The following is a 23,218-nucleotide window of genomic DNA, read 5'->3' on the forward strand; positions in this document are numbered from 1 at the left end:
CCTGTGTTGTGAAATCTAGCAGAAAGGTCATCACCGAAGTTTCCAAGATGCCTGGCTTGGCCACTGACTGCCAGGCCACTCACTGAACTCTGTATTCAGTTTTTCTTCCATCTATAGGATGGTGTATCTCTCTGGGCTCTGGGAGGATAGAATTAGATAATAAATCCTTCTATCAGTTTACTCAACAGATGTTGACTGGGCACCAGTTCTATGCCAGTGTGCTGGGGACAGAGGAATGAATAAGACATACGTTTAGAAGATATCCCCTTCAAGTAGGTGAAGTTCTAATGGAGAAACAGATAAATAGATAGAAGTACTAGCACAGAGCGAAACTTTCCAACATGTAGTTTCAGTAAGTCACTGAAGTCATCTCACCTGGGGTGCTAAGCAATTTCATTCATTTGACACACGAGGAAACTGAGGGCAAACCTGGCAAAGTGATTTGCCCTTCCTCATGTTCCATAACCCCTCAGACATAATTCCATCACAGCCCTTAGCACTCTTTCTCTGGGGTAGAGGTTCAACTATTTATTTCCTCCACCAAAGCTTAAATTCCCTGCAGGCAGGTCTAGCTTCTTTTAATCTTTTGACCACCAGCATCTAGCCCAAGCTGGGCACATGGTTATGGAAGGCATGGTGAGGGGAATGGAGCTAGAAGTTGTGGAGCATCAAGCACATGCTGGGCTTGGCTGGGCACTTCACATTTGCTGTTGGTTAATCTACTACCGAAACTTGGCATGGTGGGTATTATTATCTCTGTTTTATAGAAAATGTGCCAGAGGCTGAGATGAGTGATGGGATTTGCCCAAGGTCACACGGAGCGTAATCTGAGACGCTCCAAACTCAAAATGGCCCAGAAGCTGGTGTGTGTGCTGTGGGTGGGGGATGAAGTGAGTGGGAGCTCAGCAGTCCAAATGCAGAGCCAGAGCAAGGTCCCTGTAAAGCGTTCAGCTGGTCCCCTGGAGCATCTTTACCCAAAGAGCCTGATCCTGTGCTCAGGCTTTTATTAGCATCTGTGTTCTTTCCGCCGCGGCGCCCAGCTGCCCCGGCAGCCCCTTGGTGAACACTTGCTGAATAAATGCTTCGCCAGGAGAACAAAGACATGAAGAAATAATCACAAATGCCGAGCACTTTCTATGTGCCAAGGCACGAGGCTAAGCCGTTTATTTTTGCTTTCTCTTTTCGTTCCCTCAATATCACGATGAAGTAAGAACCATGAAGGATCCAGTTTTATAGGAAAAAAATGGAGGTTTAAAAATGTGGAGACTTCATAAAGTCACAAAGCTGGAAAGTGACTTTGAAGCCAGGCTTATGTGGCTCTGAAGCCTGAACTGAAAACCACTACTTGAAAATTAATGCATGTGTGTATGAATTGCAGCTCCTAAATCCTTCTGAAGCCTCAGTCAAGGCCACAGTGGCATTTATTCCCCAGAGAGGGTGTTTTCCAGGCACTTATGGATTAGATCTGACTCTTTCCAAAAGGCATTCTGACTGCCAGCTCTCCCAGAGGGGTCAGAGACCATTTCGCAGCTTCCCACTGGGTCTGCCTATCTTTGAGAGCTTTGAAGTACTACATTTAGAGGACATGGATCAGCCCCAAACCTGAGGGCTCCCCCGAGGTAACTGCCGAGGGAATTCCTCAGGAATCCCTCCTAATGCAACCAAGAGGCCTTTAGAAATCAGGCCAAGTAGAGGAAAGAACAATGGACAGGAAATTGGGACATGAGAGAGTCGTGAGTCAGCAGCGTGGTGAGAGCTGCCAAGATTGCTGATGTGAACAAACTCTGGTTGTATCACGAGGAGCATAATGTGTTGAATAACTAAGGTGATGTTGCACTTCCTCTGTGATAGAGCTGGAGATGGAATGTGGGGTGAAGGTCTGGTTCCACATTTTCACATAGTCGTAGTCAAACCGGAACTTATTCAATAGAGCAGAATGGGAACACTGCAGGGAACGGCACTGTCATCTTTGCCAAACTTGTATTTCTTTTACTGGATAAGAAAAGAAGCAAAAGTGTTGGGAGGATAGGCTTTGGGTATTTCAGAGATTTCCCTGTGAACAAGGCGGTAGACGACTTCTGTCTGATCCTAAGGGGAAAACAGGACTCAAGTGAGGAAATAATAGGAAGAAAGAATCAGACGCAAATCAATCAACAATGCCTTTTTTGTCAAAAAGATGGCCAAAGAAGGAAATATTTTTGAAGAAAGAAGAAAAAAAGCAAAACACTCAATGAACCTCCTCTCTCCCCTCTATGTGACCCTAAGCAAGTAACCTAATCTTCCTGAGGCTCAGTTCCTTATCTGAAAGTGGCAGGTGGTGTTACGTGAGACTCTTACAATGTACAGACTATGAATGCAGTGTGGAGATGACTACGCACACGGCCCTGGGACTCTGGCTGCTGCGATTTACGTCTTAGCTTAGGGTGACCTTGGAAACTTAAGTTTTACTTTGCAGTGCCTCAGCTTCCTCATCTGTGAAATGGGATATGTAAAGTACTCAAAATGGCGCCTATCACACAGTGGGTACTCAGCTTTCTTGTTAGCCAGCATCATCACCATCGCCACTCTTCATATATGAAGAGTCACAGTATCTATATGTCACAGTATCTAGAATATAGTGAGTGATTTCCTTTTCCCGTTCTCCTTTAGGGGACTCTTTTAGGGTGTCTCTGGGATACCAGGTTCTTCTCATCTCCAGACGTCTGGAAAATGTTTCTAAATAAAACATCTTTTTGCATATATTCTAAGGCAGCTATCTGCCTCTATCTAAATACTATTTTAGTGAAGAAAGGAGCAGAGCAAGGGGAATGTCAATCCCCTACTTGTAGAAGTTTCTCATTCTGAACAGTGTACTTCACAGATTCCAAAGTGTTTCTCCCTCCATTACCTCGTTACCCCTTACCAGAGTGAGCACAGATGGGAAAACTGAGGCTCTGAAAGGTCCGGAGCCATTAACACCTGAGTGAGTGAGCCAGGAATTGAACCCAAGGCTTTCAGACTCCGGACACCTGCCATTACAGGAGGCATTGTCCAGCCTCTTCCCCTCACCCCACATATCCTCTCACCCTGGGGTTCTGCTCAGGGAAGCAGAAGAAAGGCACTCAGTCAGGGTCCAACCTTGAAGCCAAATCCTTGCAGTAATAGAGAAGACTAAAAGCTAGAGAGAGGAGCCAGGAACTGTGGATGTCCCTGCTGGGAGTCCCAGACCTTAGAGCTGGAGACCTCACCTGGACCAGTCTTCTGTTTTCAGTAGCTGCAGTGGGTGAGATCCAGAACTAATGTCAAGAGCCGAGAGCCCCTACCAGCATTGCATGATAGGATTTTCTGTGATAATTCTGTATCTGTGCCGTACAATACAGGAGCCACTAGCCACATGTGGCTACTGAGCACTTAAAGTATGCTCAGTCATGGGACTGAGCTATCAGCGTCCCTGTTTTCTAGCTGAGGAAAATGACGCTTGGTCAGGGGAGCTGGTTGAGGTTGCAGTTAGCCAGGCATGTTGCTGGGACTTGAAGCCATCCTGTCTGGCCCCCTAGCCATGCCCTTCATCACCACAGAAGCCTCTTGTTCCACTCCCCAAAGAGGGTCTTTGCACCCTTCTGAACCCAGACAGGTGATTGGGTCATGTCTGCCTGTGCAGAGGGGTCTCCCTTCCTGCTTGGCTCCACCTGGCTCCAACTCTAGAAGGCACCTGTGTTGTTTTACTGATAACAGTGTTTGCCCTTCCAAAGCCAGAGCCATAAAAGGCAGCTTTCAAAGTCACTGCCGCAGAAATGTCAACATGAGGGGGAGGCCAGTCATGGTTTCTGAGGTGCAATGTCACCTCCAGGCTGCCTCAGAGGCTGCTGCAAAGACCTCCAGGTCCTGGCATCAGGACTTGCTTCTACCACAGACTTGCTGTGTTACCTTGGACATATTTCTTACTTCCTCTAGGCCTTGTTTTTATCATCGGTGTAAGGAGAGGGTTGGATTTAAAGATCTTAAAGGGCTCTTCTATCTCTAAAATATTTAGTGTCCTCTGCGAGGGATCCTGGGGGCAACATCCACAGCTCCTGTTTAATGACTGTGAAATACCTTATGTAGCAGCCTTCAAAGCAAAAATCACCCCCAAACCTTAACCTGGATTTTTTTCAAAACCTCCAACAATGTCACCATTGAAGCAGCAAAGGTATTCATTAATATCTTGTAAAAAGTGATTTTGCGATTTTCTTAATGTATGAAAAAATGTCCCCCGCCCTTGACACTGGGCCCAGAGCCCCAGAGTATAAAACCACAGTCAGACCACTAGGATTCTACAGAGCTCAGGTGTTGGGACAAATTGCCTGCACTTGAGAACACAGGGCAATTTTCTCAACTTTTAAAATGTTTTCTCCCTTCCCCCCACTTTCCTGGGGTTTTCACCCCTGCCTGTAACTCAAACCACAAATAAAGCTCTAAGCCTCTGGCTGTGAGGAACAGCACAGCGGCTGCCAAGAACAGCATGGTTCACGTGGGCCCTTTTTCTGCCGCTCTGGAAACCAGCTCTCCAGAGGACAGCACAACATGAGTTTTTTTCTTTCTTTGCTAATCACAAAAATATTACCTTTCAGATGGGCTGGGGAAGGGGCAGATTGGTGTTGACTGGTGGTGGGCAGGGGGAGATTGGCAGCTTTAGGGGCAGCAGAAGCTAGCTATGGCAGCCACAAAGATTCACGTATCCTTCCTAGATGATGGCTCTGATACTCCCATTTGAGGTTTTTACCCTGGAACATGGCACGTATTGGTGTTCAATACCTGTTTGTGGTTGAATGAATACACTTTTACAAACATTTTTTCTTAACACGAGGATAAGCATTCCTGTTTTTTCTTCGGGAACTGAGAAAACTGAGGCTCTGAGAGATTAGCCAACTCAGTCAGGGTCATACAGGATCAGTTACCTGGTAGGGCTGCTGTTGACCCCAGGCTGGCCCCAGATTGGGCTCTTCCACTCACACTCTTTCTGAGTCTGCCTCTCAGCCATACAAGCCAAAGAAACACTGTGTTCCCAACCCACGAATGAAGCCGAGGCATGATGGACAGGGCTTATGGAACTAGACTTTTCTTCTCCAAGTGCTCTCTCCCACAACTTCCAAAATTATCCCCATGGGGATGATGCTTACAACAGAAATGCCAGCTCCACCCTCTTTCCAGCTGCCTGCTGGACATCACCGCCTGGATTTATGCTCAGTTCTCGATACAATGCATGGCCTAGAGTGGGTGCTCACTGTTGAATAAATAGTCAATGATGTGCTACAGATACTATCTGTATCTAAGTTCACCTTATCCACGGCTGAGTCCTCGTGCCTAGACAAGTCTTGGGAGACCATTGTTCAATGAATAAATGGAAGAATGCATAGTCCCTCCCTCCACTCCACCACAGTTTATTTTTTGGGTTGCCTACTTCTGCTGAGATCCCCATTCCTCTACAGTCTCTCAAGCCAAAAGCCCAGAACTTCCCTAGGACACCCCTTTTCTCTCATGACTCTCATCAAACTGGTCCCCACGTTCTTTCAATTCACCCTCTGACCTGTCTTTGATGCCAACCTCCTCCTTTCCAAATCTAAACACATGAACTTCTTTACTTTATTGCGTAAGATTGCATTTGGTTACAAGGAGCAAAAACCCAACTTGAACCTGCATAAGCCAAAAAGGAGAATTTAAATCAGAAGAATACAGGGACAATCAAAGAACTGATGGAGAAATGAAACTACCAAGCCCCCCAGGAAGGGCAGAGTTGGCTGGAACAGGGTGCTCTGATTCTGACAGCTCTCTTTCTCTTACACCTCCATTTTCTGAGTTCATTGATGTACTGCCCTCATTCTCTCTCAGCAGTTTCCTCAACATCACAGGGATGTGGATGCTACATACTCCCATCTATACAGTTTTAGGGCCAGAGTAGAAAAAAACCTCTTTCCCATGTGCTCCAATGGCATAATTGCTAGAGGAGTCCAATTTACCTAGTGTGGCATACGGGCCTGCCCCTAGACCAGCCACTGGGGCTGGCAGCACAGAGCACTGCTGTGGGAGTTAGAAGAGGGCGCTATCTTCTAAGTGTCTGCAGCCCCACAGGTGCAAGCTTGCCATGCAGAGCACAGGCTGTATTCCAGTCCCCACTTATTACCCCTGCTGCCAGACAAGCTTGTACAGGGCATAACCTGCACAACTATACATGGTGGACCTGGCTGGCAGTGGATGTGGGACTAGGCACTCCCAGTTTGAATCAGATGTCTGTATCTGGCCAATTACTACTGTTAGGAAGGCAGGGTCATGTAAGTGATCTCACTTTCCATGTGGATACATGGTCAGAGTCGGGGGAGGCTTGGCAAAAGAACATTTCTCTAAGAAAGGAAGGTAGCACATTCATAGACCTCAGCGGAATCATATGAGCTGGAATGTGTTTACAACTCCTAAACCTGCCTCTCCTTTTGGTCCCTTCATTGATACAGAGAACCAACTGTCCAGTTGCTTTCTCCAAAAATCCAAGAGGTATCCTGAATTCTTTCCTCTCCCTCATAATCATCTCCTGAATATGTCTCAAATATATTCTGATAGTCTCTCTGTTTCTTCTGCCATCTCCTAATTTAAGCAACTACTAATTCTTGCTTAAGGCCATTACAAAAACGGCCTCCTAACAAAAATGACTCCGAATTCATCCCATCCCTATGCACACCACTTTGTTATATGACTTTGCTGTTTTTGCCATCAAGAAATGCTGTCTATCGTGCCACACTTTGAATCTGTGCTTGGCCAAGGAGACACTAAGAAATATGACATAAGCCAAGGCTCAAAAAGAGCCTGTGTATCAGGGCTTGCTCTTTCTCGCTTTTCTTGGTAACCTGGCAACCATCTACCATGAGAAGAAACCTAAGGTAATAAGAGACATGTGCCCCAGTCACCTCCATTTCCCTGCCCAGTACCCACCAAACAGGTGAGCAGGTAGCTGACTGCAGAGCTGCCCATTGACTCCTAGACTTGGGAACAATAAGAAGACAGTGTTTATTTTAGGCCTCTAGGTTATAGGGTGGTTGATTTTGCAGACAGAGCTAAGTGACTCACCGGTCTTCCTTTCTTCAGCTTTTTCCTTCTCCATTGCTTCCAAGACACCCCATGATCTTCCTAAAACGCAGGTCAGATTATATTACTTCCTCTTTCCCTCACGTCTGATTGGTCAGCGTCTACTAAACAGTGAGCAAATTCACTTACTGTATTAATTCAAACTGTCCAGGATCTGGGGCTCAATTCTCCTTTGACATGCCCCTATCTTCACCCCATACCCTCTGTTCCTCAGACACACAAATTGATTTGATATTCCCCTAACCTGGAGCTTACTGCCATGCCTGGATGAGGTGGTATATGCTGAGACCTGTTGCTGGACCACGATTCTCTCTTTAATTTACAAGGCTCAGCTCAAATGTCCTATCCTCGGTGCACGTACATTGTACCTTTTATTTTAGTTTCATTGATTTCTTATGTCTTCTTTTCTGAGTTGGCAACTTCTTGAAGGCAGGAAATTTAGACATTTATTCTTTGTAGCTTTTCCTCAGAGTACCCAGTATCATGTCTAAAACGTGAAGAGTGCTTAACTGGGAAGTTTCTAGCAGCTTCCCAGAGTCGGGCAAGGTGGGCACGCTCTATTGAGGCAGGAGACAAAATGGTTAAAAGTAAAGGCTCTAAGATCAACTGTGTGGGTTCGAACACAAGACATTTTCCTTACCACCAGCGTGATCTAAGAAAGTTACCTAATAGTACCTCAGTTTGCTCATTTATAAATTGGGAACAATAATCAAACCTCCAGTACAAGGTGATTATGAAGAATGAGTGAACATGTGTAGAGCTCCTGGGAAAGTACATTTCTTTAGCTGCTGATGTTGGAGACGATGATCTATCTCTCTCTGGACTCAGCCCCTCCATTCCCTGGGAATGGTCTCTCACCCTCTCAGAAGCTGCATGGACAGCAGGTCATCCTTTGCCACAAGGAGTCTTCTTCATGTGTCAGCAGGAGGTAGAACAGTATGGAGAAGGCTCAGACTTTCAGCGGGAGATGTGGGCCCTGCTCCGCCAGCTGAGTGGCCTTTACCAAGCTTTTTCCTGCCTCTGAGATTTGTTTCTTCATTCATAAAATGGGTGTGACTTTGCTGAATTGCGAAGAAGTCATGAAATGAGGAATGCTGAAGGGCGTGAGCTTTGGAACGCTGTGTTCTTGGCCAAGGCCTCTTCTTGCTGGAAGTTTTCTGAGGCTCCCATCCCTGGACTGAGCTAAGTACCTGCAATTTTCTGTACTTCCTCAAGCTAAGTGAGCATCTACTATGTGCTAGGAGGAGAGCAGTGAACAATACAAAGCTTTTCTCATTGCTTATGTCTTATGGGAGGACAGACATAAGACATAAGCAATGTAATTAAAGTAATTAAATAATAATGTAACTTAGGTTGGTAAGTACCATAAGATTTGGGGGAGGCAGTTTCCTAAGTGTGGCCCCTCAACCTTGGCACACTGTGTTGTTATTGCCCATCTTTATGTTGAGCTCCCCCTCTGCCACAAGCTCCTGGAGATGAGGGACCCCAATTGATTCAGCTATGTGGCCCAGATAGCCAGCACAGTACCTGGTTACCGTAGGAGCTTGAAGTTCATTACTCTCCCCATGATTCAATCGAATGATCAATATCACATTTGTGATTTTCTAACCACAAATTTTCCCATCAATAAATGGTCTGTCAGGCCTGCCTTGTACTACTAATGAGTGAAGACTGTGAGGTAGTGCTGTCATCAGAGAGCTCGCTGCCTAGTGGAGGAAGGACCGCCACCACCTCAATGACTAAGCGCTGTGGCAGAGGAGGAATCCAGGGGCCATACTCATTGTGATTCCTGAATCTTTCTGAGCTCTTGGAGCTGTCAGGCCTCACAGGGGAATAGGCTTTGGCTTTCCCAGACACTGAGGAAAATAGGGTGGCAGGAGTTTCCCAAATCTAGGCTGTTGATCCAACAGTAATGGCCTTGAGATTAGATGTGTTCCCTGTGAGCCTCATACTGTTCCCCAGTCCTGCTCCCGGGTCAATCGGCCTTCCTGGGACTCTGTCATTTCTCTGTTGAATATGGGCACTGTGTCACAGGGCCCAACTCCCCAGCCACGGTGCCAGGTCCTTCTGTCCATGCCCAATCCAAACAACCCAAGCTTCTTCCCACCACTCACCCAATGCCAGTTGGCTCTGCCACTGACCCTGGCAGCCCTCAGCCTCTCCCAACAGAATGGGGCTCATGCCCACTGATGGGCCTTCACCACTTGCTTGCTTCCATTGACCCATTCAAGTTACTTAATGCTTATTATCTGTTGAGTGCTATTTCAGGTGCTAGGGATACAGACATGAAAGAACGTGGTAAAGGCCCCTGCCTTTATGAAGGTTACATTCTAGTGAGGAGAGGCAAAGAGTTAATAAATAAAAAGTCAGAAACACATGGTATGTCTGATGGTGCTAAGTGTTAAGAAGACAGAGCAGGGAAGGGGGACAGAGCAGGGAAGGGGGACAGAGCATGCCTGTGGGGTGGAACTGTAATTTCAAATACGGTGCTATGGATGGTCCCCCTGAGAAGATCACATTAGAGCAGAGGCACAGAGGAGGCAGGATAGCTAGTCACAGAGACAGTTGGGAGTAGAGTGTCCAAGGCAGAGGAAAGAGCAGATGGCCTTTGAAGATCAAATTTTCTCCCTCTTTCCCTTCTTCCTTCCTTTCTTTTCTTCCTTTTTGTCTGCATGTATTTATTTCAAAAAATATTTCTAGGAATATGCTAAGTGCCATGCACTGCATTGTCATGCAGGTAAAAGGGTGGCCCCTTCTTTCAAGATGTACACACTCTATTGATAGAGGTAGCCAAGATAAACCAACAGTTACAGTGCGGATGTAAGAGGATTATACCAGAGAAGGTGCCACCATTCATGCTGGGAAGCCCTTGGACACTCTGGTGGTGCCCCGGGCCTCTTCTCAGAATAACATTTTAAAATGCATAAAATTAAATACATACAACAGCAAAGAAAGCAATGATTTTTCAAAAGTTAACAAAAAAATTGGTAATAATGTATGTCGTTTCATATTTGTACACTGAGTAACCAGATCTATAGGTTTATTAACTGTTTTATTTTCAAAATATTGATAATCATAGGTAAAATTTTTAGATAATCTGTAACAACTGTAAAGTGATATGAAAATAACTATGATTTCTATTGGTGATAAATTACAGGAAACATTGATGTCACTGTGATTTAAGCCTAAATGTTAGATTAATTTTAGGTACAGGTTATTGAGCATTTCTTTCCCCATACAAATTCACAAAGCTCCTGAATTCTAGCCCTAAGAACCTCAATGCTAGAGATACATGTACAGTGGGCTCTGAGAGCACAGAGGAGGGATCAGGAAAACCTTTCTAGAGAGTGTGACTCCTTAGCTGGGTTCTGAAGAAGGAGTAGGAGTTAGCCAGAAAGATAGGGGTGGAGGAAATTCCAGGTAGAAGGAAGAGCGACAGACAGCATTAAACTGTATGCCTCATTTGGGGGAACTGATAGTTAGTGTGGCAATAACTCAGAGTTTGTGTAGGTTTTGTTGGGAAATTAGGCAGAAGAGGAAGACAATGGGATCAGATAATGGAGGTTCTGAGTACTAAGCTACAGAATTGGTCCCAGAGGTCATGGGGTGTCCTTGAAGGATTTAAGCAGAAAAGGAACACAGCACAATTGGATTTGTATGTCAGAAAGATTATTTTGGCAGCTATGAGGTGGATGGATTGGAAGGCGGGAGAAACTAGAGGCAAGGAGATGGGTTAGAAAACTGTTCTAATTAGTCTATGCCGGAAGAACCATGTGTCCCAGACAATGGCCGTAGGGGTAAAGAAGAGGAGATGGACAGTAGAGACCTACGAGATGGTAGAATCTGCACGGAACTTGGTACTTGATGGGGATGGGGCAGCTGGGGAGAAGTGATCAAAGCAAAAATGCGACTAATTAAGAGGGAAGCTGTGTTCAGGGGAGTAATAGTCACAAACTGCAAACCTGTCCTGCTTGTTCACACCTCTGTGCCTTTGCGACGCTGAAGCTCCATCTCTCTTCCTGGGATTCCCTCTCCTCCTCTGTTGCTTCCTCTTTCCTAACTCCCAAGTCACCTCACCAACTTCTCTCTTGCTGGGAAGCTTTACAGAAGTGGCAGGTTATCTTGAAGCTGCAGCCTAAACATAAGCCCTTGTCTGACTCCATCTGGACACCTGAGATTCCCTCCTTGAGCAGAGGCCCCTTGGCCCCCTCTGAATCCTTGATATCAGGCTTGTTCTCCTAGGGAACCAAAGCCGAATCAGCCTGGCAGCTGGCAAGTCATGGAGAACTGCCTGTCCGTCTGTGAGCTAACAACAGTCGCACTGGAAGTCAACAAGGGAAACGGAAACAGAGAGACCCAGCCTCCACGGGGGCTCACGCCCTGGAACCTGTGCCAGTGTGAACAAGGTTTTCCGGGTGAGGATTTCCCCTCGTAGAATATGAATAGCAGCTGAAGGTGAGCAGAAAGAGAACTCCTTGTGCTTTCCAAAGGGCTTTCCTTCTAACATTGTCTTATTTATTAAAGCTTTGTAACCACCCTTCGGTGCCTGTGTGTGTGTGTGTGTGTGTGTGTGTGTGTGTGTGTGTGTGTGTGTTACTCATTGGCCTCAAATGGCCCTGTTACTCATTTGGCCATTTGCGCTATTAAACGTGCTGCTTTTTTGCCGGGGGCAGTGGCTCATACCTGTAATCCCAGCACTTTGGGAGGCTGAGGTGGGTGCATCACCTGAGGTCAGGAGTACGAGACCAACCTGGCCTACGTGGCGAAACGCTGTTTCTACTAAAACTACAAAACTTAGCTGGGCGTGGTGGCAGGTGCCTGTAATCCCAGCTATTCGGGAGGCTGAGGCGGGAGAATCACTTGAACTGGGGAGGTAAAGGCTGCAGTGAGCCGAGATCATGCCACTGCACTCCAGCTCAGGGGACAGAGTGAGACACAGTCTCAAAAAGAACAACAACAACACCACCACAACAAAAAAGTGCTGCTTCTCTTTCCTTGTGGGCAGGGAACAGAGAGAAGAAACACATTCTTCCAAAGTGGCGCCTGCTAATTAAAGTTAAGGTAATATGTTGTTAGGAGAGTCGTTGAAGACACAGTAAAATGACTCTAGAAACAGAGCGTGTATGCAAGACCTTGAGACAATACAGAAGGTGGCCAGAAGTGACACCTTTTTAATAAGCGACCTAACCAACCAAGTGTGCTTGTCTGGCCCAGGCCAGCAGGCTAACCAGCTCTGTGCAAGCCCCTTGCTATGCCCCTTAGGTGCTGGTCCAGTGCCTGGCACATAAACCAGAGGCAACCAGAATATCTTTGTGGATAACTTTGTGGAAGGACTGAGAGGGAAGACATGAAGCCACAGAGAGGAGCCAATCCTTCTCTCCTCGGTGAGTCCCCTCTTTGGAATATAAGCAGGCTATCACTTGGATCAAAAGCACAGCTGTAGGGAAGAAGAGGAAGAGAGAATGAGTATGAGGAAGAGGAAAAGAAGGAGGAGGAGGAAGGAAAAAGGGATGGGAAGGGAAGAGGGAAATCAAAGGGGTAGGTGGAGGAGGCAGTGAGGAGGAGAATATTTGGTAAGAATTTACCCACCTCAAATAACAATCTTGCAATCTCATGCAGCTGCTAGAGAAGTCCAGTCTGCCCACAGGGCAGAGGAGGAAGGGCACTTCCTCTGAGGAGGCTGAAGGCCTTGTAATCTCTATACCCACATCTGGGGAAGCTTGGATGGGGTGCGGCTGCCTGGGTCCAGCTTCCCACCCAGCCCTGCAAGCTTGGGGTGGGACCCTAGGAAGCCTGGCTTACCTGGGCCAGGTCCAGCTGCACTGGGTCTGGATGATATGTCTCAGCAGCCAGTGGGCTTGGGTGAAGAGGGACAGTCTTTTCTAGAAGACACAGACTGGGACTCAGGAAATGGCGTTCTGATATCTTCTACAAGACTCCTGAAGCATAGTGGGATGGGCACAGGGCTGGGGGAGAAGGAATAAGTACTTAATTATAAAAAGTACATAGTTGGAGAGAGCTTTTGTATAGTCTTAGAGGTGGAAGACCTCTGAGCTAGAATAAAGAAGAGCATCTTTTGCTGAGTGCTTACTTTGTGCTAGACACTGTGAAGTGCTAAAGATAAGGAAAGTACCCTTCATGGCCACATGTACTGCATGCCCATCAAGTGCCAGGGGCTTAACCCTATTTAGTATCCACCACCAGCCCCATGAGGCAGGCCTAAGTACTCTCATTTCATCATTGAGGAGTCTGAGACGTTCAGTCATTGATTGGATGGGCCTCACCATTCAAGCCCTCCTCGGTTTACAGCAGCAGAAAGAGAGGCTCTGAAAGGTAAGTGACTTGTTACAGTTGAGAGCATCCAGCCTATGGTAAGAGTTGGAGGCAGAACTGGCTCCTGGCCCAGGCCTGTGGCCTCTTCGTTCCCCCAAGTCACCCTCTCCAGTTATCAGGCCTTCACTTTCAGGACGTCCAGGACAATGAGGTTCCACAGCTCCTTCACGGGAGAAATACCCACTTGCAGGATTTCCAGTTGATCGCCAGTTGCCAGGGCCATCTTCTCCACTGATGGCAGCTTCTTGTTTTTTCCCCAGTACCTGGTCACAGCTGGCCCTCTCTAAGAGGTTTTCAGCGCCCCGGGCTACAGTTTTGTTCAGTTGTGCTCTTGGTGTGGTAATGATAGCACACCCACATGCTGATAGAGCCCACGTGCTGATAGAGACGATAAGAAGGGAACAGCTGGGAGGGAGGGAGGAAGGGAGGGCCAGCAGGAGCCTGGGCCAGCGGGTGGGGCTGGCGGCTGGTGTTTCCCTGTAGGGCGAGGACAGGCTCAAGGGACTGGCTTCCTTGTAAACAGTGTGCAGCCAGCTCTAAAAATACCCTTGCCCTAGACAGGGCACATTGAGCTCCTCTGGTCTCTCCCAGAGTCTTCCCAGGGGTCTCACCTTTTTCCTAAAAGGTCAAGGGATGGGAAGAAAGTCGACTTGTGGAGGGTTGGATTTCCTTAGCAAGGAAAGCATAACCATATTTCCTTCCTCTGCAAAACAGAAAAGGAGGATGCGCTATGGGTTTCAGCAACAACAACAAAAGGAAAAAAGAAAAAACTTCCCTAGACCCCTGTTCTCCCTTCTGTAATCTGAGGCCTGGGCTGAGCTCAGGTCCAAGGGGTGGTCTTGATTCACAGCCTAGGATCAGAGAGCCATGAGAAGAGCCTGCACTGTGATCTCCAGCTGTTCTCATTAGGCATGTGCTCTATGATGCAATGCTTAAAGCCTCAGTTTCCACAATTATAAAAGGGGATAATAATAGTGTTTAATGCACTTGAGTACGGAGAGGCTTAAATGAGATGCTATCTATAAAGCTCTTAGCACAGTGCCTGACACATGACAAACATTCAAGAAATGCTTATTATATGGTATAAGGGAAGATAAAACAATTTCTGAATTCTAACAGAAGACTTGGTTTAATAAGAAATTTGGTAGGTAGGCAAAAGAAGTGTGGATAAGAAAAGGCTAAAAGTGTGTGAATCATAGAAAGCTCCAATCTGTTATTTGACAGATGGGGTCACTGACACTGAGGCCCATGGAGCAGAAAGGAGTTGGCCCAAACCAGACAATGTGTTGGCCACTGCCAATAGGTTCACTATAAAATACCAGTGTGATGAGAGCATGGGAAGTCCTGTGGGACTCTAAGCCTGCCTCACTAGGAGTTAGGAGAATGAGGCCTTCCATTCATGCAGCACTTTAAAGTTTGGAAAACTCTTTCCAGAGAAAGCCAGATCTTAGCAGATCACTGCCAGAGGGCTGAGTGCCGTGATGAGGAACTCTTGAGGGAGGATGTATGAGGACACAGCCAAGCAGAACTCATCCTCGGGACTGGCAGCTGCCCGTGAGGCCATGTAGACATGCCTTGACCCCAAAGACCTTGGAGGAGAGGCACAGGTAAGAAGAGCTTAGTACCGGCCGGGCGCAGTGGCTCATGCCTGTAATCCCAGCACTTTAGGAGGCTGAAGTGGGTAGATCATGAGGTCAAGAGATCAAGACCATCCTGGCCAACATCATGAAAACCCGTCTCTACTAAAAATACAAAAATTAGCTGGGTGAGGTGGTGCACGCCTGTAGTCCCAGCTACTTGGGAGGCTGAGGCAGGAGAATCGCTCGAACCCGGAAGGCAGAGGTTACAGTGATCCGAGATCGCACCACTGCACTCCAGCCTGGCAACAGAGCGAGACTCCATCTCAGGCACCACCTGAAAAAGAATCTTCTAACCTTGTACTATTTGTTTTGCTAGACACTAGCCAAATGTGGCTACTGAGCACTGGAAATGTGGTTGTCTGGATTTCAGAGACTTCATTAAAAAAGAAGGTACAATATCAAATTAATATTATTTTGATTACTGGTTGAAATGATAATTTTAGGTCTATTGGGTTAATTAATATATATGATTAAAATTAATTTTGTTTATTTTTTCTTTTATTCTGTGGGTCCTAGAAAATTTAGAATCACACATGTGGCTTTCAGTATCTTTCTCCTGGGCAGCGCTATTCTAACCGCTACATTTGTACAGCAATGGAATACGCTCTCTCACTAGGTAAGGAGCCTCTCACCACTGGATGTGTTTAGAAAAGCTTTGTTAGTGAAACTGTTATAAGTAGATGGATAAACTCTGCAATCCCTCCAACTCTGATTCAACCACAATTCCCAGACAGTGCTCTGAGGAGCACCTGTTCTTTGGCATATGAATAGGTTTAGAGAGGAAAAAAAGGTTGATGATGAATTTAATATGAGAAATTTTTGATTAAATGAAGGAGTTAAATTCCTTCACTCCAAGATTTTTCAGAACCTTCTAAGACGTGAAAATGAAATTGTGGGTCATCATGACAGGGACACTGTATGCAGCATTCCCCATATTAAGTTGGTCACAGAGCCTTTTTTTCCACAGAGTATGATCAAGAAATAATTTACTATTATTTATTATTATTATTTTTGAGACAGAGTCTCATTCTGTCACTCAGGCTGGAGTGCAGTGGTGCCATCTCGACTCACTGCAACCTCCTCCTCCCAGGTTCAAGCGATTCTCGTGTCTCAGCCTCCCAAGTAACTGAAATTACAGGCCAGCATCACCATGCCCAGCTAATTTTTGTAGTTTTAGTAGAGACGGGGTTTCACCATGTTGGCCAGGCTGGTCTCGAACTCTTGACCTCAGGTGATCCACCCGCCTTATCCTCCCAAAGTGCTAGGATTACAGATGTGAGCTCCTGCACCCAGCCAAATAATTTATTATTAAGCTAATTCCTTGAGAATTGTTGTCCTTAATTATTCATGAAAAAAAAGTGGATTCTGTTGCCAGACAGCACTAAATTCACAATTTGGTTATTTCCTACGTGACCTTGGACATGTTACTTCAGCTTCATCAACTGTAAAATGAGAGGAAGAATATTCAGGATAGCTTTGGAGGTTATATGGAAAATGCAGCGTGGTGGCTGACACATAGTAGGTATTTCGTGAATAGTTCTAATTAACTAAAGCCCAGAGAGGGAACACAGCTTTGGCAAGCTTACACTGGAAATCAGTGACTGTGCTAGGCCTTGAATCTCCATCTCCGGGCTCTTCCAGTTCACCTCACTTCTCTTTATTAAGCAATACCATATAAGAAATGCAGTCCATCAGAGAAGATGGGCCGCCTCCCCAAGTTTGGTGTGATTTCATAGGTCAAGTTGACTTCAAATGTGAGACAAATATTTCCTTCTCTCCTTCTCCCTTTTCTCCTCAGTTCTAGCCAGAGGAAGCTGCAGCCAGGCCTGGCAGTCTCCCCTGCTCCCCTCCACCGGCTTGGTTCCTGTTCCTGCTGGTCCTGGGAGCCCCTAGCAGATGGACTGCCCTTATCAGCCGGCTCCAGGCCAGAGGAGGAATCCTCCGGTCACGTGTGGCCCTCTGGAGGGAGAGAGACCTCGTAAATAAACACAGCCCACTCAGAGGAAGCGGGAAGAGGGGAGGGTCAAGGGGAAAGAATCCTTGACATTTTGGTGACTGGGCCAGGATTAAAGGCCACCAGGCATAGTTCTTATTGGCCATTTCTGCGAGGAATCGCAAATCCACATGGCTTTCCTGGATGACAAGGCTGTCTTTGACTAGCCCTGGGAGCTGGGGCATTCCCAGTGTCCTGCTGGCTTGATCCAGGCCTAATCCTTTGCCCAGAACTGACCTTTCACAGTTTACAGAGCACTTTATCTCCTGGCTCAGTGGAGTCTCACAGAACCCTCCAGAGAGAAGGGAATTTATCATCACCCTCCATTTACAGATGAGGAAACTGAGGCTGCGACAGTAACTGACTGACTGCTGGCTACCCACCTACAAGTGACCTAATGTAGCCTGAAAGCCACATATATTCTTGCAGCAAATCCAGAGCTGCCCGTCACACCACTACCTCCTCCTTCATGAGTCTTGCTTTGTTCCCATCACTGAGCTCCATGCCCTGGGTAAGCCATCGTTCCTGCCTAGGGAAGTCCACAATCCAATGAGGAGGGAAGGTTGAAGGGATGAATCTCAACAGAATTGTGCACAGTGAAAGAAGCCAATCAAAGAAGAGTACATATTGTATAATTCCATTTATAGAAAATGCTAGCTGATCTACAGTGACAGAAAGCAGATCCATGGTTGTTTAGGGAAGGGAGGCAGAAGGAAAGGATTCAAAGAAACACAAGGAACCTTTTAGGGTGGTAGACATGCTTACTATTTGGTGCTGAGAGTTTCTCATGTCTGTACATATCTAATTGTACACTTTAAATACACACAGTTTATTGTATGTCAATTATATCTCCATAAAGCTATTTAAAAAGAGGAAGATAAGTGGGGAAAAGAATGAAGGAAATTGGCTGGCATATAATTAAATAAGTCTGTGTGCAGTCTTAAAATGGGGACACAAAGTACCATGGGCACGTAAGAGAAGAAGGTAGAGATTCATTCCCAAACAGGAGAGATCAGGAAGGAGTTCTTACAACAGGGTTTCAACAAGGCTCAAGGTATGGGTAAGTAAGAGTCAGGTTAAAGATTCAGAAGGAAGATGCAGATAGAGTTTATTTGTGAAATAGAGAGTGGAGTATTACACACATGCACGACTCCCCAGTTTTTGAAGGGCTGAGGTTAAAACTAACAGCTATGATCCTCTCTTTTCTTTGGAAATTCAGACACACGCCCTACTTGGCAGGGAGCTGGTTTTGCTAATAAGATTCCTGCCCTTCTCCCTCCCTCTCTGTGCAGCTCATCCCTCCAGTCCCGCTGAGGCCCCTGCCCTCTCGGATTTCCTCTTTGAACTGAACTGCCAAATATTTGCTGGCTGAGCCACGAACAGTCCTAGCTTCCAGGGCCCTGGGTACCCGTATTTCAGCCTCTTCCAAACTCCACCGTAGGAAGGAGGTTTGGGGAGATCCATGCGGGCACATGATGGGAGACTAGGTGCAACATAAAAAGATCTTTCTCTTTTTCTTCCATATCTTTTGGCTTAGTAATTGACATGTGACCATTGGAGAATTTTGAATAGTTTATCAGAATATATTGTGATAGAGAAGAAGGAAGTTCAAGAATTGTTACAATGTTGTACACTGATTAACTGGCTAATTTGCTCCAAAGCCAATTCTGATCACTGCTCTTACAGTTTGTAAAACATTAATTTGGGTTTGGATGATCCTATTATTCATGGCTTTACATAAAGGACTATTCCAGTGACATATGAAACCCACATATGAAATTGTGGCTTAGCTCTTGCTTTCAATTTTTTGACACATTTGTTGATTTTAAACTGCCTCTTTTCAGAAGTTTCCTTATTAACTAAATAAACCACTCAGCCACATTCCCCTCATCTAACTCACTACCCAAGTATAAGCTCAATTCTGGAGTCGCCTTTCCAACATTGGCTTAAGGGACATTAGTCACTGGGAACAAAACATAGCATTTGAACAGCTGTTTTGAGTATTCAGAGTCCAAGCCCTACAAGTCTGGAGAAGGTGGGGGCTGGGGGAAGGAAACCAATATTTACTTACTGAATACTTACTCTGAGCCAGGCACTGGGGACTTCACAGAGGTATCTCTTTTAATTTTCTCAACAGCTCATTAATGTATTCTGCCTCCTGTAGGCATGACAAGGTTAAGAATTTGTAAGATCACATAGCTCATAAATGGTGGAGCTAGGGACTTGAACCCATACAATCTGACTCTAGAGCTTATATTCTTTAATACTTCCCTATGTATACTTTGTTAAAACTTCCAACACCAAGATACAGGTGCAATTATTATCAAATCTGTTTTCCAGATGGGAAACCAGAGGCTCAGAAGAGTAATTTTCCCAACATAAATTAAACAAAGACCCTGGATTTAAACTCTGTGATCCCAGGCAAGTCACTTTGCTCATCTATCCATCATCCATCCATCCATTCATTAATTCAACAGATAGTGTCAACAGCTTACTCCAGGGACTATCTTATCCCTAGAGATGAAAAATATATAAAATCTGGCCCTTGCATTTTAAGAACTCATAATCCAATGAAGAGGGCAAACACCTACACAACAGTAAGACAAATGACTGCAATATGGCAGGTGCTGTAAGAGGTATCTAAAACAGTCACAAGAACATAGAGGAAAAGCATCCAATTATGTGATGAAGTAAAGCAAGGAGGCCTCTGGAAAGGAGGGGACATTGGGCTAATATGCTCTCCAGGCAGAGAAAGGGGATAGGGGATACTCCAGGGAGAGCATCAAAGGCAAAAAATAAATAAAATGATATAGTTTAACAGGTCACATATTGAGTGCCTACCACCCGTTTTAAGTGCCATCTCTCTAATTCTCATGTCAATTCTGTGAAGTAGATATTATTCAGACAATGTTATAGAAGAGGAAACATAGGCACATAGAAAACAGGCACCTCACCTTTGCTCACACAGCTAGTAAGGAATAGAGCTAGAATTCAGCCCTGGGCAGCCTGGCTTCAGAGCCCATACTGTCAGCCACTCTACCCCGAGTGTTTGGGGGCAACTGCTACTAGTTCCTCACAGGTGAGGCAGGCAGTGCGACTGGAATCTGGTCTACAGGGTCTTCCTGTATGCTGGCTTTAGGCCACTTTCTTCATGAGGCCTTAGATGATCTCCATCTAAGGACCTGGACCTTTTGGGATCCATGAAAATGGTAATACTGTGGTATATGCATGTGTGCTTGTGTGTTGAGGGGTACACCCACCTTTCTCAGGGGAATGATATCCCCCCCCTTTTTTTTGAGACAGTCTCACTCTGTCACCTAGGCTGGAGTGCAGTGACATGATCTCGGCTCACTACAACCTCTGCTCTCAGGTCCAAGTGATTCTTGTGCCTCAGCCGCCTGAATAGCTAAGATTACAGGTGTGTGCCACCACGCTTGGCTAATTATCGTATTTTTAGTAGAGTTTAGATGGAATTTCACCATGTTGGTCAGGCTGCTCTTGAACTCATAGACTTAAGCAATCTGTCTGCCTCAGCCTCCCAAAGTGTTGGGATTACAGGGGTAAGTCACATGCCTGGCCTCTATTTGCTTTTGCTTTCGACACAGCTGTATCTGCTCATTTTAGGAATATTGGGTGTCTTAGGCTCTGCTGGATTCTCTTGGCTTCAATGTCAGTATCTGAATTCTTGTTCATTTTCTGTTTTCCCTCCCTAGACTGGCAAGTCCATGAGGACAGAGCCCTTGTCTATCTTCTCCACCAGACCACCAGTGTCCAGCACAGTTCCTGGCACACGGTAGGTACTCAATAATTGTTGAATGAACTCTGGGTCTTTGATTAATAATTTATTTAGAGAGCAAATTAATTGTGCGTTAACAAATCTAGTTTGGTCAACAACATGCTTCACACTGCATTCAGTGGAGCAGGAGGGAATCACGGAAGGGTACTCAAAGATGAAAAGTGCAGGGACTATTGGCCTAGATCCGTGGTGTACACATGAAGCTATGCTTTTCAAAGAGTGTGCCTTCCGGGATTTCCATCCCTGGTCTGAGGAGCTGTCTGAGCTTTCCAGGTGATTCTGAAGTCACCAGATCAGTACTGAGAGATCTGTTTTGGAAGTCACCAGATCAGTACCTGAGGCATGGCAAGTTTCGATCCCTTCCTCTTCTAACATTTCTTTTTGTCCTCCAAACTCATTCAACTTGTGCTTGAACACGCTCACCAATGGGAGCTCATTATTTCACAAGGCGGGCTGCCCAATGTAACAACAACAATCACAACGGCACCATGTAGGGACCATACATGGAGCAAGTCTTAGGTGCCGGGTACTGTACGTACCTGCTGCTCATTCCAAAGGCGAGGTGGGTAGTATCTGTCTGCATTTGACAGCTAAAGAAACCGCAGCTCCGACGTTTGGTGGCGTTGGGAGTCTCAGTGGCGGCGGGGCAGGGCCTGGACCCAGGCCACGTCCCACCAGCCGCCCGGCTTCCCGCCCACGGGCCTGGGGCTGCGGCGCTGGGCGGCGCGCGGGCGGCGGCGGTGCCCGCGGGAGGAGCGGGTGGAGGGAGCCGCCCGCCACGTCAGCGCCCGCCCGCCTCGGCGCTCCGCCCGGCTCTCCCGGGCCTCCCCATAGAAGGTAAACCCGGGCCGGATCCCACGAGGGCTGGTGGGGCCGGGCGGCCGTGGTTTCAGTTTCCGAAGAGCCCGGCCCTGCGCAAACGCAGGCAGGGAGGAGGGATCGGGAAGCCTTCCCGACAAATTGCTGATGAAATGAACGCGCCCCGCCTGAGCGTCACGCGGGAGCGCGCCGACCCAGCGCAGCACCGCGGCCTCCCAGCCCCCCAGGCCGGGGGTCTCCGCGGGCCCCGACCCCGCAGGGCACCCCGGGGCGGGCGAAGGCAGCAGCCTCTGTGCGGCCTTAGGGCTCAGGGCGAGGAGAGCCGGCTCCACCCTCCCAGCTCAGGCCCATCCTCCGGCCTCGGGCAGCCCCTTCCCTCCCTCGCTTGGACGTTCGCGTTCCCCAGGCCTAGCAGACCTCTTAGAATGTTTTCCTTGTGAGAAAGAGCGGAGGGACGTGGCCAGGACCCACACGAACAGACCTGGGTCTGAATACCCTTCCTGCCGCTTCCTCGCTGGGTGACCTTTGTGTACCTTTCTCCATCTCTGTCAGCCTCATTATCCTCATCTGTCAAATGGGGATAATGATGCCTTACCTCTCTTTAAGATATGTTCTGAGGATTAGATTGGATAAATATAGATCATACACATTAAACACTTAGTGTTCTCAATGGCAATTAACATTATTATTCATTATATTGTTATTACGAATGAGTAATAATGACCCTCAAGATTATTAATGCTACTGTTTCAAAAATATGCTCAATTAATTTTTTTTTTTTTAGAGAAGGAGATAGTTTTATGAAGGGTAAAGAAAGAGGAATAACACTAGGTCAGGAAGTATATACACATTATCTCATTCAGTATTCAAACAGCTTCAGAGGGTAGGTGTTATCATCCCCATTCTACAGATGAGGAAGTTAAGGCTTCTGGAGGTTCATTAACTTGCCCACCTCACACACTTTATGCTTGATGTCCTGCCCACCTCTCTTACTGACGTCCTTGACCGCACCCCTTAAGCTCCAGTCTCTTTATACCTGCCTGCCTCAGCAAAGACTCCTCCATTTGCAGAGAATGCCGTCTTCCCTTCCCCAGCTTTCATCAACCTGGAGGAAAGTGAGTCGCCTCTGGAAACTGGATAAAGCTCACCTCCTCCAGGTAGCTCTCCTGATTCTCTCCCTCCTCCCCTATAAAATTAGCCCTTCCTTTCTTTCTTCTCTTGGTGCCCGTAGTACAAGGCTGCACATACTTACTGCAGGTTGTGTCTCCCCGTGGGAGTGTGCCTGTTTAAGGCAGATGCCAGACACTTTTCCACCCTTTGAGAGTCGGTATGGTGTTGTGGTTACAGGCACAGGCTTGGGAGCCCAACTGTTCGGTTTCAGTTCTTAGCTTTACTACCTACTGCTTGTGAGGCTTAACCAAGTGACTTAACCCCTTTCTGCCTCACTGTCCTTATCTACAACGTGGAGATTAACAATAAGATCAGCCTTGTGGGGTTGCTATAAGGATTGAATGAGCTAAGATGTGGAAAGCACTTTGAACTTCT

General features: G+C 46.6%; 1 long non-coding RNA gene across 7 annotated transcripts; it reads right to left on the minus strand.

The window, feature by feature from the left end:
• Positions 1-1,131: 1,131 nt before the first annotated feature.
• Positions 1,132-21,529, minus strand: LOC105710354 (uncharacterized). Of its 7 annotated transcripts, XR_001105766.2 has the most exons (8): positions 21,394-21,529; positions 19,141-19,216; positions 14,037-14,128; positions 12,895-13,058; positions 7,461-7,649; positions 7,075-7,134; positions 4,583-4,773; positions 1,132-2,088 (listed from the first exon to the last, which is right to left on the minus strand). It is a non-coding gene; the product is annotated as an uncharacterized LOC105710354 (long non-coding RNA). The 7 variants fall into 7 exon arrangements; XR_001105765.2 differs by having other exon boundaries at positions 4,583-4,742; positions 7,075-7,649; XR_001105761.2 differs by having other exon boundaries at positions 1,132-1,992; positions 7,075-7,649.
• Positions 21,530-23,218: the final 1,689 nt, after the last annotated feature.

Source organism: Aotus nancymaae, unplaced genomic scaffold (assembly GCF_030222135.1).
Source record: "Aotus nancymaae isolate 86718 unplaced genomic scaffold, 86718_ANA_hifiasm-v0.15.2.pri h1tg000007l, whole genome shotgun sequence".
NCBI classification, from domain to species: Eukaryota; Metazoa; Chordata; class Mammalia; order Primates; family Aotidae; genus Aotus; species Aotus nancymaae.